Raw genomic sequence first — 18,320 nt, forward strand, 5'->3', positions numbered from 1 at the left:
TACTAGGTGTACTGTGTACCCCCAGGCACCCGGCACGACCAGTCTGTAATCTATTTTGAATAGCCAGCCACATGAAAATTCTGATTTTCAAAGGGGCTTTATTCTTCCACAGGCATTTTATTCTTTTGTTTGAAATACCCCTAAACACAAGATTGTGGTACATTGATCTAGTTGAATAATGACCTGACTTTTCAAAGATCCATTGATAAGAGCAAGAGCAATGTATCTGGCTGAACTAGTCCATAAGAGTGGGCCCCACAGCAGGTGGCAATAGTAAAATTGCAAGCCACAATGTATCTGGATCAGCCGGTCTATAGGAGTGGGTCCCACGATGAAATAAAAAATCTCACCTCAACCTCCCGTGTCCCTTCACGCGAGTGGATGGAGAACTCCGCCCTCAACCTGTTCGCCGCTGTCGCCGCCTCCGTCTTCTCCGTCCCCGATCTCACTCCTTCCATCAAATTGGACCATGGCCTTCCATGTATACCTCCTCAAGTATCGCATCTACTAGGATCTGCAACTTCCCTGCCCTTATGTAGCCTACGAAGTCAGATCGGCCGGCGTCCGCGAATGGCTCACGCGGCAACCTGGAGAGCGGCAACCTGCCCGCGGATGGCCGGCGCGGCAACCTGGAGGGCGGCGACCTGCCCGCAGATGCCTGGGCGGCGACTCGCGTGGCGCGCGGACGCCCGACATGACAGGCACGCCGCACGCGGACGGCCGGGTCGCACGGACTCTAGAGGTGGCGACCTCTTGTGGCTTGGGGACGCTGGGGCATTGACATCGTGGGGGACTCCCAAGCTGAAGACCGAGCATGATCTGTGCTTCTGCATCTCATCAGGTATAATCTCGGCTAAGTTACTACTTCAGTTTTAGTTAGGAAAAACTAGAATCTTTAGTTTGTAGCCAAACAAACTACACTTGGTTGAAGACAGTAGTTCTAGTTCTTTTGTAAAACTGAGAACAATGAAACGAAGAAGTACAGTTGCCTTACTTTAGATTACAAAGCATTTGAAGAAAAACACACAATACTAAACTAATTGGACAAGCCATTATCTAGCTGGCGCGGTACTGTAAAATTACATGAATGATCTTCCAAAAAAAAATACATGGATGAGACTCTACTCTTGGTCTGCTTCATGCTGTTGTGTACTGAATTTTTGCCATATGTGCTCTATCAAATCTTCCTTGAGGCGAATGTGAGTTGATCGATTGTGAATTTCCATGTCTTTGTCTAGTACATCTGTGAATCCATAGATTGGTCCATGTGCAAGCCCGCTTATATTTGGGGAAGATTGCCCTTGCTCATATGTGTTATCATCTGGTATGTCATAGATGCCTCTCATCCTCTATTATCATGTTGTGCAATATAACACATGCATACATAATATTGGCGAGTTCTTCCCGTTCCCATAGTCTTGCTGGGTGACATATGATAGCCCAACGCTTTTGCAACACCCCAAAAGCTCGTTCCATAGCTTTTCATTCTCCTTCTTGAAAACTTGCAAATAATTTATGCTTAGCACTTAGTGGTCTGTTGATTGTCTTCACATATGTAGCCCATTCTGGATAGATACCGTCAGCTAGATAGTAACCCATGCTATATTGTGTCCCGTTAATAGTGAACTGAACCTCAGGTGCTTTGCCTTGTAGCTGTTCTGTGAATAAAGGTGACTGGTCAAGCACATTAATATCATTGTTTGAACCAGCGGCTCCAAAAAAGCATGCCAATTCCATAGGTCATAAGACGCAACAGCCTCTAGCATTATGGTAGGTACCTTATAATCACCTCGAGTGAATTGCCCTTTTTAAGCAACCGGGCAATTTTGCCACTCCCAATGCATACAATCAAGACTACCCAACATCCCAGGGAAACCACGTTGATCTGCTACTTGCAGTAAACGTTGGATGTCTGCATCAGTAGGCTTGCGTAGATATTGCGCACTGAATAGGCTTCTAACACCATGCACAAAATGAATCAAACACTCCATTGCTGTACTCTCAGCAACCCCGAATGTTTCATCCATAAGATCAGCTGGTGAACCATATGCCAACATTTTAATGGCAGCAGTACATTTCTGTAATGGTGATAGACCCACTTTGCTAAATGCATCTCGCCGTAGACGAAAATATGGAGACCAAACACCTAGAGCTTCGACTATGCGCAAAAATAAATGCTTTCTCATGCGAAATCTTCTACGAAACTGATTATCTGTGTACAAGGAATTATCTAAAAAATATTTAGCAACTAGTCTGTTGTAATCACCTTCATGGTCTCTGTTGATGTACCTCCTTGTGTAACCCCCACGTCGAATAGAGGACCTAGCTGATTCAGCTTCAATCTCCTGCTCAAGCTCAGCCTCAATCTGTGCTTCAAGCTCGGACTCAATAGAATCATCGGAGTCAGTTGACATTTTTACTACTGAATGAGGGAGTGTTGTCTTGTGAATGAGACAGTGGCTGTCCACTGGTGTCTAGTGAATGAGGGAGTGCTATCTTGTGAATGAGGGAGTGGTGTATTGGAGTGGTGGTCATATTTGTAGCTAGTGTCCACTATGCAACAGCTATATTTTGTTTGTCTTTTTCTCAACAGCTATCTGCTGCTTTTGGCATGACCTCAACAGCTATATTTTGCTTGTCTTTTTCTCAACAGCTATATTTTGCAACAACCATCTGCTGGTTTTATTAATATTAGGTGTACATTAATACTGGGGGTACAACGTTGCAAACTAAAACATAAGCTACCTTAAAATTACAAATACACTGCCAACACTAAGAAAAATAACACTTAATACTAGGGGTACAACCATGCAACCTAATACATAAACTAACTCTTAGCTTACAGATACACTTACAACACTTGAAATCTCTTGCTACTTTTCTACTCAGCCAAGTCTTTTGCTATCTGGTCCAGTATAGTGTCATGCCTATTTTTTTATTTTTCATTGAAGTTCGAGGTATCTATTGCAAGCAGCTTCAAATAGGTATTATATTTTTTGTCTCTTGCTGTTTTTGCTTTCATTGACATAGCTTCATGATACATAACCATATTCTGACTTGGTTGGTTGCTCAAAGGAGATGGTGCAACAGATTTTCCTGTCCCTTTCAGTCTTGCCTTAGCTTTCTTCTGCCCCTCAGGACGTCCTCTTTACTCATGGTTTCCTCCTCCGTGTCTTGGTTCGATGAAGAAGTATACGCTCCTGATTTAGATATCTTGGTCCTTTTGGTTGTGCTCTCCTCTTGGATGATTCTACGCCATTTGGGCATCTCCCTGGCCACTTTCCACAGGTACTCATATATGAAAGACCTACCCTTGTTGATGAGGACATCCTCCACTATTAACCGCTGGCAAAGATGCAACAAAGGGGCCAAGTGGCCTAGTTGTAGTCGGGCGGCGACCGTGTGAGCCTCTGAATAATCCCACCTTGCTTAGCTTGGGAGGAGGAAGCCACCTTAAAAGGGAGAGCCACCCTTCCCCTATTGGACTAGTCTTTTAGGGATATTGGGCCTTTCCCCGAGTGGGTGTGCCTGAGAACTGTTGGGGTTCGGGCAGCCTTAATTTATTGGGCCTCGGCCAACCCCACTTGGGCCGGATGCATCATTTGGTATCAGAGCTGGGCCCTTGTTTAAGGGGGTGGGAATGATGAGGACATCCTCCACTATTAACCGCTGGCAAAGACGCAACAAAGGGGCCAAGTGGCCTAGTTGTAGTCGGGCGGCGACCGTGTGAGCCTCTGAATAATCCCACCTTGCTTAGCTTGGGAGGAGGAAGCCACCTTAAAAGGGAGAGCCACCCTTCCCCTATTGGACTAGTCTTTTAGGGATATTGGGCCTTTCCCCGAGTGGGTGTGCCTGAGAACTGTTGGGGTTCGGGCAGCCTTAATTTATTGGGCCTCGGCCAACCCCACTTGGGCCGGATGCATCACTTGTTTTGTCCCTTGAACATCTCATGGGCAGTTTTCAGTACCATGTCATCAGATTGCCCACTGCTGTGTGCACTCATAGCTTTAGCATAAGCCCCATTGAACTTTGTGATATCCCTCTTCACATCACCCAGTGTGTCTTCAATTGTTTGACTGACCTCTTGTGGCCATTTTTTGGCGCATTGTCGTTGAACTCAGCAGCTACAACTTTCCAATAGTACTCAAATTTCCTGTCGTTGCCGATTACAAGATCAGTGGAGTGATGTGTCCATGAACTAAATAGCCGTTCATTTTCTTCTTCACTCCAATTGATGCGTTGACGCCTCTTTGGTTCTTCTTCACTGCTATCACTTAACTCTTCAATGTTGACTGATTGCTTCTCTTGTTGTGCAGAGCATCGTGAACTAGTCTCGGATCCATGGGAAGAAGTGTTGGCTGCCGCTCCACCAAAATGGGCGAAATGCAGCACTGATGGTGGCCTATTGGCAGTAGGTGCACCCAAAGGAACAACACTTTCATGGAGATGAAATCCTTGAAAGCTTGGTGGCGGGGGCTGTAGCCAACTCCCTTGCTGATGAACACCTTGAAATCTGGGAGGAGAATGGCCATATGGTGGGTGGATTCCTGGAGGACCAAAAGGATTGAAGTTCTGTAGAAAATTGGATGTTCCAAAGGGAAACTGAGATTGGGGTGTAGGTGGTGAGATTTGGCCACTACTCTCTGAGTATTGGGTTGGAGAGTCATGATTCAGGAGATTGGAAAAGTTTCTAGGGGAGGGTTCCATTGGAACTACTAGTGTTCTAGACTCCAATCTCAGTTGCTGCTGAGAATTGTGCAGCAAGATCATCCACTTTTGTAGGCAGAAGATGGAGTTCAGCAAGTATGGTGCATGTGGACAGAGACGGTGTGGAGGGACACGGAGATGGAAGAGGGGCAACGGTTACTTGCAAGCCAACGGCTACCTGTTACTTTAATGTATTGTGTTAGATGTACAGCCCATTTGTACTTTTTTATTTTCTTGTGGGCTGGCCATAGCGCAATGGTTACCTTTTCCTATTTCTTTGTTATGGACCGGCCTGACAATGTATCAGCTAGCTGATACTAAATTTTTTATTACCTATGGACTAGTTTTTGCCTACATTGTGGTTGCTCTAAGAGTCCTCTTAGCTATTGTTACCTAAGCTAAGGCTGTATATTTAGTTTGATTCTCGAAATTGTTTTTGTTGCTAAAAAGCAGAATGCTAACCAAGCAGATGGATTCTGAAACTGTCTTGACAGAAATAACCACTTTCATGTAGTATGATTTTCGCAGTACCTTAAACTCCGTTTTTGTTTTTAGCTTTCATCTTTTCCAAATAGGTAATAATAGAGAGATGGTTTATCGTTGTTTCAAGTCAAGGAAGATAAAGAAAGGAGACATGTTTCACCGTTGCTTTAACCAAATATAGATTATAACTTCTTTGCATCACATAGCTCACAATAGTCTTTCATAGCTCACACCTCACACCAGTTTTTTTTAATAGTTGATAGCTGAACCAAATAGACGCTAAATCCGTGGGTCTTTGGTTCTTCTGCCCAGCCTTGCCTAGCCTTGCCAAGTGAGGATGTTAGGCTAGTGGATGAATTTGGTTAGCTTGCTAACTATCTTGGTTTTTGTGTAAATCATATTTTCTAGAAAACTTTCTTGCTATGTTTAGCCAGCTGATTTGGATCGTTGGCCAGCCCTGACAAGCTTCTCGAGGCTTGTGCTACTAGGTAAGGCAAAACTTGCCCGAGACATTCCATAGTGTGCAAGTAGAGTAATTGGAACCGAAGCAATCTACTTATCTACAGGCACAGGATCCATATACATGCTGACTACTCTGTTTCGTCTGGCATCACAAGCTTCTCCTCTCTCCCCAAATACAAGAAAAATATTCTTCTTTAGTTGCTAAGCGTCGCAGCTTCAACTTGTGTGGCTCCATGATGCTGAGGTGTTGGCATTGGTAGCTGCAATGTAGGGATCTGAAATTATGAGAAGAGAAAGTTTGGTGGAATCGAGGACCGCTCTAAAATAAAATCACAAAATCGAGGACCGCTATGCAATGAAGTTGAGATTATGAGAACCGCTCCGCAATTTAGTCGAACGGCTTTGAAATAAAATCACATCATCAAAGATCACTCTGCGATTTAGTTGAAATTATGAGCACCCCTCTAAAACAAAATCATATAATCGAGGACAGCTCTGCAACTGCAAGTTGAGGCGCTCTGCAATGCAATATAGGGATCTAAAATTATGACAAGAGAAAGTTCCTAATGGAGCAACGCAAGTTGAAGCCACATAATCGAGGACCCCTCTGCAATGTAGTTGAAGCCACATAGTCCACCGCTCTGAAATTATGAGAAGAGAAACTTCCTCCTTGAGATGTTGGCATTTTCTCCATATAGTGTTTGGTAGAAGCACCGCTGCCAATGCCATGGTCAAACGACACCGGCACCAGGATGACACGTCCACACCGCCGCCAAGCGTACCTTCGTCCACGAACGAATGCAAATAAGGTATCCATTCAGTCAAAGTAGTTGAAGTTTATAGTAAATAGTATTCACGTTTATGTCTTCAAATCGATTTATTGTGAAATATATCTCAAAGTTAATCTAACAATACTTATTTTATATCATAAATGTTAGTATTTTTTGCATAACTTTATCAAACTTAAAAGCATTTGCCTCCTCAAAAAGCGAGAGTTGTGTTCTTTTGTATTTTTTGAGCAAGTTGCGTTCTTTTGTAGGGAGTAACGAGTATGCCACAGGCCAAATCCGAACCTCATGTGGAGTCAAACAAAATTGGATTTTCTATTTTATGATTTTTCTGTGATTTACTATGATTTTCAAAGATTCAGCCAAAATAAATAAAAAAGAAAAAGACAAAACTACCTTTGAAAACCGTTTATAACTGGTCAGGGAGGTAAACGAACGGTTTTAAAAGTTTAGGGAGGTGGTTTATCCGGTTTTAGAGTTCAGAAAGAAAAAAAAGACTTTCGCCAAATGAACGGTCCGCTCTGGCAAGACCCTAGTACTATTAGGTACAACACTGATCAACACTATGACCTATTCGTTCCATGCCATTGCCATGTTGGCACGCCGTGCCACCTTCTCAGCCTAGACACGACACTATAGCCCATTAGTCATGCGTGGCGGCATTATTGGCAGGCGTAGAGACACCAATAAGAATTAAACACAGTCCTATAGAACCTAAAACATAATGATAAGTGTTAACTAATGCAATTTTACTCATTTGTCATGGTCATCTTTAAATTTCAAAAGAACTCATATGCCACTCACCTGAAGTCCATTGAGAATGTTGTCATGTCTATTTTCCTTGGCTTACAAATTTAAGATATATTTGCAAGTTCTTAATAGAACCTTGAAGGGATCTAGTAAGGGCATAGGAGGGGGGTGGGGTGAGTAGGTCTGATTCTAAAAATCATGACTAATCAAAACTGATTAGCAGACCACGGAGTTTCCGAGTATCCCCATGGAACCTCCGTGTCGCAAAGGTTCCGAATAGATGCTCGGAGCCTCTGCACAATAGAGCACAACTTATAACTTCAGAATAAAATGTATGAAACTTGAATCGATTGTTATACCAGTCTTCCTGGAGGTTGTGTTGAGCTATCCAAACAAGTGGTTGCACCTAGACCTTGTGGAGCAAGTAGATCGGGTACAAACCCTGGAAATGCAATTGAAACACAAGTAATAGCAACAGATGCACAACACACAAGAGACACAATATTTATCCCGTGGTTTAGCTCGCCACCAAGGCTTGCGTAAGTCCACGTTGTTGAGGGAGCCACAAAGGCTTGGAGTTTCTTCCAACTCTTACCTTTTCTCAAGATCACCACCGAGTAGTGAACTTGAGGGTTCGACTAAGCAAATCCAGGAAATACAAACTTCCCGGAGAACCTCACAAAGCTTGGAGTGCTACATAGGCAACCTTTAGTTGGCTAGGAGGCTTTTCTCCAAGAGTAACAAACACCACAACGGCTAGGGTTTTCGCCAAGTGCTCAAATGGGAAGAAGCTTTGTAACAGAACCGACCAATTTATAAGAGCACAAGTACGAAAGCAATCACCGGAGTGATCAAACCGTCATACTTGAACCCATATAAACCCGGTAGTCAACTGAAACCACGAAGGATTTCAAACCAACTTGCATACAACCAAGATCATAGTAATTCAACATAACAAGCCACATGTTACATCCATTTCACAAGTAGTTCACAAGTACCTCATACATCAGAGTTCACATAGTTATTACAAAACGAGTTCACAAATAGCGGAAGCAAAGTAGTTTGAGACCATCACACACACTTAGTTTAAATACAAGCCAGTTCCATAGTCATATCCAGCAAAAGCAACATGATAAGATAACATAGATGATCATGCCCATGATCTAGTCTTTATCCCCCGCAGGGTGGAGACAATACTTGCAGTAGCCGTTATAGAGCACGTCATCTGCAACAAGGGGGAATAAACCTTGAGTACGAGAATGTACTCAGCTAGACTTACCCGTCGTAAACCAAAAATAAATGACACCAAGGAGTATGCAAGGCTTTATCGGTGGATCTTGCTTGACAACCATTTTGCATAAAAGCTTTAGTGATATGAGAGCATAATTTAAATTATTAGTAAGCAGCAAGTTATCCATATTAACCTGTCAACTAGATTAGCACCTATACTAGAGCAAGCAATTGATTAACTCCAAACATTAGTAACCATATCCGGTATAATGTTGTATAATCATCATCATCGATTTAACCATCAAGTTCAATTAAGTGCATCTACGTTGCCGCTGCTCAGTCAAGTTCTCACTATCCGGGAGAGACGGCGATTTGAATCGATTCCTATCCAGCTGGAGGGGTATTCCTAACACAAACCCAGGCATACCGCGCGAAGGCAGCCTTAGGTCACCTTTGGTACAACTCAGGAACAAAGTCGTGGGTCCGCCTAGCCCCGCACCCTCAGGGAGTCCACTCTGCCAGGGGGTCAATCTCACCTAGGACTTACGCCAATGGCTCCCCGCACATCCTTACTACCTCTAGAGTGCGTAGTTTCACTTTTTGGTTCCCTGCCTGAGTTGAGCTACTCGGCTTCGCGGTCGGAACGAGTTATCCGGCCAACTAAGTGACAGGCATGCGTTCAACATGACATGAGGACGTATAATGAATCGGTCCTTAACCGACACAGACGGGGATAGATCCACACCAAGACCTCCTTGCCTTGTTGCTTCTTCTATCGACATCCCGCCCGGTCACAATTCATTATTAACACATGGTTATTTTCCACGATAGCAATTATAGCCAACCGTGACCAGACATCATCCTACCTTGCAGGTGACAGGAAATCACCTGACTTTTACCAGTCTAAGCAAGGCTAAGCTTTGATTCGCTCCTGGACCTAAATAGGATTCAGGGTACGTTTACTAGACAAGGAATAGATATATATGCAGCAAGTGTTTGCATCCAATTCCTATCACTTAATGCATCAATAAATAAAGATACTCAAAGTAACCATTTTCAAAACATAGGAGACTTAGAATGCTCCGGGGCTTGCCTTTCAGAAAAGATGAAGGTTGGTGATCGGGGCACTCAAGAACTTCTTCGTTGACTCCTTCTTCGGGGGCCTGCACCTTCTGCTCCTGAGCTTGCTGCTGCTCCTCCGGAAGTACTTGCTCAAATTCCAGAAACGTGACTCCCTCCGAAACACCTATTGCATGCATATGCATAGTATAAGAATCATGCATGCACAAGAGATAGAAGGTGATGATGAAATGTACAGCCATGTATGGATGGACGCATGAAAGACATGATGATACAAGATTAACATCGATTTTACCGAGTAGGTGCATATCTCTTTTAGAAAACAAGAATGGCACACTCACCAAGCTCTAATAACCTAAGATAAAGTAGTTCATCTTCAGTAAGAGGTCTAGCACCTGCAACTAACAAGTTATTTTAATTAGCCCAGCATCTAACTTATCACATCGACTCATATCAAGCAAACAAGTTATTCACTGAAATCACAGTTTTTAGGCTGCAAACAGCAGCTACAAGTTTGATCCATAACTGGAGTTCTACAGGTCCAAATACCATGATTTAAGACTTTTTGGAAAGCTTATAAAATTGTCTACAACTTTTATTTAATCACAACAGTCTAATTCAAACTCGAACTAGGTCAAACAGACTGATCTCACAAAAATGTCCGTGGATTCCAGAGAATAGGCAGTTGGGAGTGCTGTCTTCCAACTGAGATAACTCTCAAAATACTAGGCCAAATGCCTTGAAATTCTGACACAAGCTAGATAAACAAGTTTCCGACAACTTTGTTATTGACCAATTTCACAGCAAACATCAAATTCACCAGTTAATTTGCTTAACTCTAAAATCTGTCCAGAAAGTCACTATAAATGAATTATAGTGAAAATAATATTTCATTACATACAAGAATAACACCATGAGTACTACCAATGCTATCAACAGTTAACATACATCAAGTGAACACTAGAAAACATAGTGGTCATTCCTAAATAAATTATTTTCATACCTTTATTAATTTATTTAGATACTTAGGTTAAATAATAAACACATATCCAAAGTGTATAGAAAATTCCACAAAAATTACAGTAGCTTATACATGTCTCCAATAGGCTACTGTATAAATTTTACATCATTTGAACAAGCATAACATCCTACACAAAAATAACAAGACCGTAGGACTTAAAATAGCATAAATAGAAAACCCTAGTGAAAAGTGTCAAGCAACAGATTTTATATTTTTCTTAGGTTCATCATAACACCATAACACTGTACAAAAAGTTTCATGCTCACTGGATACATATTTTTACCATGAAAAATAGCACAAGAATCTCCTAATTATAAAAGGGAAATTAATAACTCAAAAACTATCCATGCAATGACTCTCAAATTTTTACCAGAGCTTATACTCATCAAGAATAGGTCACCATACAAATTTCATAATTTGTGGAGCACTGCAACTCTAGATATGAGTTAAATAAGTTTGCATTCATTTAAAAACACATTTAAGTTCCAATTTAATTCTCCCAGAAACTTTACTACAAGTGCTCATTTTATATTTTTCCTAAATACTAAACTTCACCAAGATCCTAACCAAATTGGAACCACCCAATTTGGATATACCAAACTCAAGATATAAATTTTTACAAAGTTGCATTCAAAACTGAACATATGAACTATCCTTCTGGAGCCGAGTCACTGACATTCGGGGCCCACAAAACAGGAGGGCCCGCATGTCATCGGCACCAAAACAGGGGAGCGACGCTGCGCTACGCTGCTCGGCCAAAGCTCGCCGGTGGTGAGATTTTTCGGCGACGAGGAGGGTACCTCCGTGTACGCCTCGACCTCCCGCGTCGATTGACCTCCTAAACCTAGACTCTATCGGCCTCTAGGTGCGTCGGCCATGGCGACGGCGGCTCGGCCATGGCGCACGGTAGAGCTCCGGCAAACCCCGGCGCTAAATGCCCGGTTAAGACACGCATAGGCTTCCAGGGACCAAGGCGGACCTCCCTATGTTACTGCTACTGGATGCGGTGAAGTGGTGGAGTGCGGCCACGTGAGGCCACAGGTGCGGCCATGGCGCACGGCGGTGCGCGGCCGTGTTTCGGCTCGGTCGGACCGGCATTGTCGGAAACATCTTCACTAGAGCAACTACACGTGATGGAGAAGATGATGTAGAAGAAAAGGAACACGGAAGAGCGCTGGTCAGCAAGTTCCATGGCGAGCTCGCACTCCGGCGAGGCGCCGGTCATGGCGGTGGTTACAGGATCGGTCAATGGGCCCTCACCTAACCACGAACACGACTACGGAGAGCTCGAGCGAGTAGAGCAGTGCAGGGTGCTTCTATGCGCGTGAGCGATTTCTCAGTGGCTGGCCAGCGGAGGAGCCGCGCGACGGCGACGCTAGCTCGGCGGCAATGGCGAAGGCGCGGTGCTTTGCTTCTGGCGAACTAGCGAGGCGAGGAGGCGCGGATGAAGCAAAGAAGCGAGCTGTCGGGCGCGTGGCATTGTCATGGCAGCAACAGCCTGACTAGCGGGGGCAGCGCCGGTGTACGGCCGCCACTTGGCGTGCTCGGCCAGATGTCGGTCGGCCACTCGGCCCGACGGAGACGGCCATCAGGCCCGCGATCAATCGCCTGACGACGCATTTTGGAGTCGATCAATTTCCTAATCCTTTGATCATTAGCGCAATGGATAGAGAGTAAAATCAACTCAAAGTAGCGCCTGTCAAACTGTAAACGCAGTCAACACTTAGAAAATTTCCTAAGTGTAGAATCAGCCCCTAAATCTGACTTATGGGCTATGTTTGGGACTGTTCCACACATTTTCATGACTTGACCTCTAAACAAAATTTGTTCCATATAAAATTTTCTACAACTTTCCTTTAGGTTGCTCAGACATGCAAACATTCTAAGGCACTGTTCCAGTTCAGTCAAACACAAGCATTCAAGAGGAGCATCTAGTCAAACTAAACCCTAAAAGCATAATTAGGCAAAGTCATTAACATGAACATTGTTCCATTAGACATCCTAAGTGTAGCTAAGGTATTTTAGTTACCAACATCAATCACTTGCACTCAATCACCCATGATCACAAGCATACACATAGGAAAAACACAATATACAAGTCATGTTTCACATGTTTCATAGCAATGTTTCACATAGAAATGCTTATGCATGAATGAATGATGCTTATGCTATGTAATGCAAGTGCAATTATGCGAGCCTAACACCTAGGGTGTTACAGCCCTCCCCCTTATAAAAATCTCGCCCCAAGATTTGAAAAGTGTACCATTTTGAATAAAAGGTAGGGTATACATCCTTCAAATAATCTTCCCGTTCCCACATTGCATCGCTCTCACTACCCTGGTTACTCCACATAACCTTGTAAAACTTGACCACATGGTTCTGGGTTACTTGCTCTCTTGTATCAATAACCTGCACTAGCCTTTCTTCATAGGATAGATCTGATTTTAACTTGATATTTCTAAGTGAGACTCGTTCTTTAGGAACACGGAGGCATTTCTTCAATTGAGAAACATGAAAACATTGAAGATAGCTCTCATCTCGTAAGGTAACTCTATCTTGTAGGCTACATTCCCACTCTTCTCTATGATCGGATAAGGGCCTACATACCTAGGTGCAAGCTTCCTCTTTACTCCGAATCGTTGCACACCTTTCATCGGTGATACCTTCAGATAAACGTGATCACCCACTTCAAACTCAATGGGCTTCCTTCTTTTATCCGCATAGCTTTTCTGCCTAGCTTGAGCGGCTTCCATATGTTTCTGGATAGTATGGACTTGATGTTCGGCCTCTTCGATGAAATCAATGTTGTAGTATCTCCTTTCTCCAGATTCAACCCAGTTCAAAGGAGTTCTACACTTGCGGCCATACAACGCTTCGAATGAAGCCATCTTGATGCTTTCTTGATAACTATTATTATAGGAAAATTTAGCCAAGGGTAACCACTTATCCCATGAACCTTTGGAAGATATGACACAAGCTCTCAACATGTCTTCCAATATTTGATTCACCCGCTCCGTCTGTCCGGAGGTTTGTGGATGATAAGCAGAACTTCTGACTAAGTTGGTGCCTAACATCTTGTGAAAATGTTCCCAAAAATGAGCAGTGAACTGAGGTCCTCTGTCAGATACAATGGTTCTAGGAACACCATGGAGACGCACTATCTGATTAAAATATAACTTAGCATAGTCACTTGGTCGATAGTCGGTTCTAACTGGTATGAAATGAGCATACTTCGTTAAACGATCCACTATTACCCATATGGAATTAAAATTCTTTTGGGTAGGGAGAAGTCCAACAATGAAATCCATACTAATCTCTTCCCATTTCCACCCTAGTATAGACAATGGTTGAAGAAGTCCAGCAGGCTTCAAGTGAATTGCTTTGACTCTGCAACAATTGTCACACCTTGCAACATAAGCTGCGATTTCTTTCTTCATCTTGGTCCACCAAAAGCGAGATTTCAAATCTTGATACATTTTGCTACTTCCTAGGTGGATAGATAACTTGGATGAGTGAGCTTCTTGTAAAATTTGGTTTCTAAGCTCTTTGTCCTTCGGTACTACAAGTCTGTCCTTAAACCACAGAACACCCTTCTCATCTACATGAAAGTGTTTTGTTTCTTGTTCCTTCATCTTCCTTTTTATGTGGAACACACCCACATCGGTTGTTTGAAGCTCGATGATTTTACTTTCCAAAGAGCAACTAAGGGTAATACTGTGCAACACAGCAGGATGTAACAGATGTGCCAAATGATAATCTACTTCCAAGAGAGATTTGCAATGAGATTTTCTACTCAAAGTGTCAGCAACAACATTTGCTTTACCCGGATGATAATGGACTTCTAAGTTATAATCTTTAATCAATTCTAGTCATCTTCTCTGTCTCATGTTCAATTCTGGTTGAGTGAAGATATACTTGAGACTTTTATGATCAGTATAGATATGCCACATGTTACCAAGCAGGTAATGCCTCCAAATCTTCAAGGCATGAACCACAATAGCTAACTCAAGGTCATGAGTTGGATAATTGGCTTCATGCTTCCTTAGCTGACGTGAGGCATAAGCAATAACTCTGCCTTCCTGTATAAGGACACATCCTAAACCGGTACCTAATGCATCACAAAACACATCAAAAGGTTTCTCGATATCAGGTTGTGCCAAAATAGGGGCTGAGGTCAACAAGGTCCGTAAAGTGCAAAAAACAGTCTCACACTCCGGAGTCCAAACAAACTTCACATCTTTTTGAAGCAACCTGGTCATGGGCTTGGCTACGTTAGAGAAATCCGGGATGAATCGACGATAATATCTAGCCAAACCAAGGAAACTTCTAACCTCATGCACTGAAGTTGGTGCTTTCCAATCCAAGACTTCTTGCACCTTAGACGGATCAACCGAAATCCCTTCATCGGACAACACATGACCCAAGAAAGGTACTTTCTTTAGCCAAAACTCACATTTACTGAACTTGACATAAAGCTTATGTTCTCATAGCCTGGATAAAACAACTCTCAGATGCTCGGCATGTTCTTCATCATTTGTGGAAAAGATCAAGATGTCATCAATGAAGACAACCACAAATTTGTCCAGTTCCTCCATGAATACAGAATTCATCAGATATACGAAGTATGCAGGAGCATTGGTCAAGCCGAAAGACATAACAAGATACTCATACAACCCATATCTGGTGGAGAAAGCGGTCTTAGGTACATCCTCCGGTCTAATCTTTATCTGATGATAACCAGATCTCAAATCAATTTTGGAGAATACCTTTGCCTTAGACAACTAATCAAACAAAATATCAATGTGGGGGCAATGGGTACTTGTTCTTGATTGTCACAGCATTGAGTGGACAATAATCCACACACATACGCAATGACTTGTCCTTCTTCTTCACAAATATAGCAGGACAACTCCAAGGAGAAGCACTAGGTCAGATAAGACCTTTTTCTAATAGATCTTGTAACTGCACCTTAAGCTCTACCAACTCATTAGGCGGCATCCTATAAGGCCTTCTAGAAATAGGCGTAGTGCCCGACACTAACTCGATCTTGAATTCTATATCTCGATCCGGTGGTAAACTAGGTAAATCATCAGAAAATACATCTGGAAACTCACAAACTATCGGAACATCCTCGATTCCTGGGGTCTGGATAGCATTAGCAGTGTTGTGGAGTTCCAGCTCTCTAGGAAGCGGCACTAGGAAAGCCTCCTTGTTACTAGGATCTCTTAACATAACAACCCTAGTGGAAGTATTGATAAGCACTCCATGACTGCTCATCCATTTAATTCCCAAGATTACATCTATACCTAATCCTGGCAAAATTACCAGATCCGACGTATACACTCATCCCACTATTTCAATACTCATAGCCTGCACTATCAGATTGGTAGAAATACTACTTCCAGCTGCACTAATGCAATAACTACCTGTGGAGAGTGTAATTACCTCCTGATTGTACTTTGATGCAAAAGCTAGACTCATGAATGAATGCGAAGCACCAGAATCAAATAGTACAACTGCAGGATGTTGATTCACAAGAAACTTACCCGCAGTAACCACCTCTCCTGAGGGTATCTCTATCACATTTGTGTAGTTAACATGTCCTTGACGAGCACCAGAATTCCCTTGCTTCTGATTGTTCTTCTGAGGATATGGACAATTCTTGGACCAATGACCTGTCCTGCCACAATTCCAGCAGGGCCTATTAGCTGGCAAAACAAAAGAATTCCCTGGTCCTATGGTGCCCTTTAGAAGAGGTACAGTAAATGCCTTCTTGAAACTAGTCTTTGCCTGATTCTTCTTCTGTGGCGGCCGGTACCTAACAGCTGTAGCCGGTGGGCGAAACTAAGTCTTGGACATGAGAGCTTTAGCTTGAGAGGCACTTGCCTCAAAGGCCCTCTTGCGATTTTTGGAAGCTGCATAGACATTATTGTTATTCTCTTGAGTAAGAGCATCATTTACGAACTCATTGAAAGTGACACTCTTGTTGTTCCCCATGGACTTCATTAGTTTGGGACTAAGTCCTGTCTTAAAGCTAGCGATTCTCTTTGCTTCTGAATCAACAAACTCTAGAGCATATCTTGCTAGATGATTGAAGGCATGAAGATATTTAGTGAGGGTCTTAGTACCTTGTACCAGCTTCATGAACTCATTATGCTTTATGGCCATCAACCCGAGAGGAATATAATGACTCTTGAAAGCCTCCTAGAATTGATTCCATGTGATCTGGGCATTCTTAGGTAAGGTGGACCTATAATGATGCCACCAAATACATGCTGGTCCTTGTAGCTGATGTGAAGCATACTCCGCCTTTATTTGCTCTGTCAACCTGAGCAAACAGAACTTATGCTCGAGCGTGTTCAGCCACTCTTCTGCCTGGAGCGGCTCTTCAGCTTCTTTGAAGACTGGTGGCTTAGTATCTTGGAATTCTTTGAAATCACTAAACTGATTGGGCTCTGGTCCCTATCGTTGATTGCGGCCCTGTGCTTGATGCTGGGCTAGAGTACGCATGGCGTCCCCCAACGCACGCTGACCTTCCACGAGCATGGCGAATAGATCAGACAGTGTGGGTGGTGGTGGCGGTGGAAGATCATCATCTCCACTACCCCCAGCACGGCCTGAACGTAGATTGCGTGACATCTGCAGAAGTGCATTTGTGAGTAACGATGGACGATGTTAGATACATTACAGATGAATTGTAGAATTATGCCAAACTAAACTTATTGGAGAGATTAAATTCATACAATAATTCATCCTCATAACATCGCCAATAACTTTACTCCGCACATCACGCGATGCATACGCTTACATGCCAAATTTTGCCAACATCAAAGCTGGACTTTTATTTAAGCTCACATCCATATGGAGCCAACATGCAAGTTCTAGAGATTACATCCAAGTCTCTAACTAAAATTAAGTTACATGTTCACCCAAAAGAAAGCAAAAGATAAGCACTAGTGCATCTAGCTTGGTGCTATAGCTAAACTACACATCATCATCAGTGTCAGCGTCGATCACTCCTTCACCATCTTCATCCTCGATAGGATCGAGTTCCTCCTCTTCTTCATCTTCTTTAGCTTCTAGGACTATGACAACATTAGCATCTAAGTCCATGCCATCATCATTAGCAATGATCACCTGTGGTCCTCCCACCATGGGAAACACTGGAATAGGATGAGGAATCGGATTGAGCTAATTATTAAGACGGTGAACATCAATCTGCAATTCTTCAATTTGGCGGAGGAGTTCATTCTCTCTTATTTCAGTTCGAATTCCTGTCATGACCCTAGCATTGTCCCTGGTTTGAGCCAGACGGAGTGCGTCATCTCGCTCATGAGTCAACTGTAGGATCTACTCATGATTAGCATCTCTTTCCTGTAACACCCTCGGTGTTACGCCTTAATCAAAATACTAAACCATGTCATGAGCATCATGTTTATGTATATATTGCATGTGGTAAATGAGAAATTAAATTTTATTGTACTAATTCTCAAATTGAGCTCTAATTTATTCCTTGTCCAAGTTGTCCTTCCAGCACGTCATCTCTCTCCACGTGAGAGCTCCATAGCCACAAAGTCAAATGATAAATTATTATCATTCATGAATTATTAGCATACCACTTGGCAAGATTTATATCTCCATCAATCTCGCGACGCGCCACTGTCATCTCTCGTTGTTATAATTATCCCGCCTTTACTTCGCTTGCTAATCACCTTGCAAAATTATCAGTGCATGACGCGCTGCTGCTGCCATAGTGTGTCGCACACGCTACGCATTAATATCACTCGCAAGCTCGGCCC

General features: G+C 43.0%; 2 pseudogenes; both read right to left on the bottom strand.

Annotated features, from left to right (window-relative positions):
* Window positions 1–1,121: 1,121 nt before the first annotated feature.
* LOC136548678 (protein ALP1-like) lies at window positions 1,122–2,414 on the bottom strand (annotated as a pseudogene).
* Window positions 2,415–2,935: 521 nt separating this feature from the next.
* Window positions 2,936–16,518, bottom strand: LOC136548679 (uncharacterized; annotated as a pseudogene).
* Between the last annotated feature and the right edge of the window lie 1,802 nt (window positions 16,519–18,320).

Source organism: Miscanthus floridulus, chromosome 4 (assembly GCF_019320115.1).
Source record: "Miscanthus floridulus cultivar M001 chromosome 4, ASM1932011v1, whole genome shotgun sequence".
Lineage (NCBI taxonomy): Eukaryota > Viridiplantae > Streptophyta > Magnoliopsida > Poales > Poaceae > Miscanthus > Miscanthus floridulus.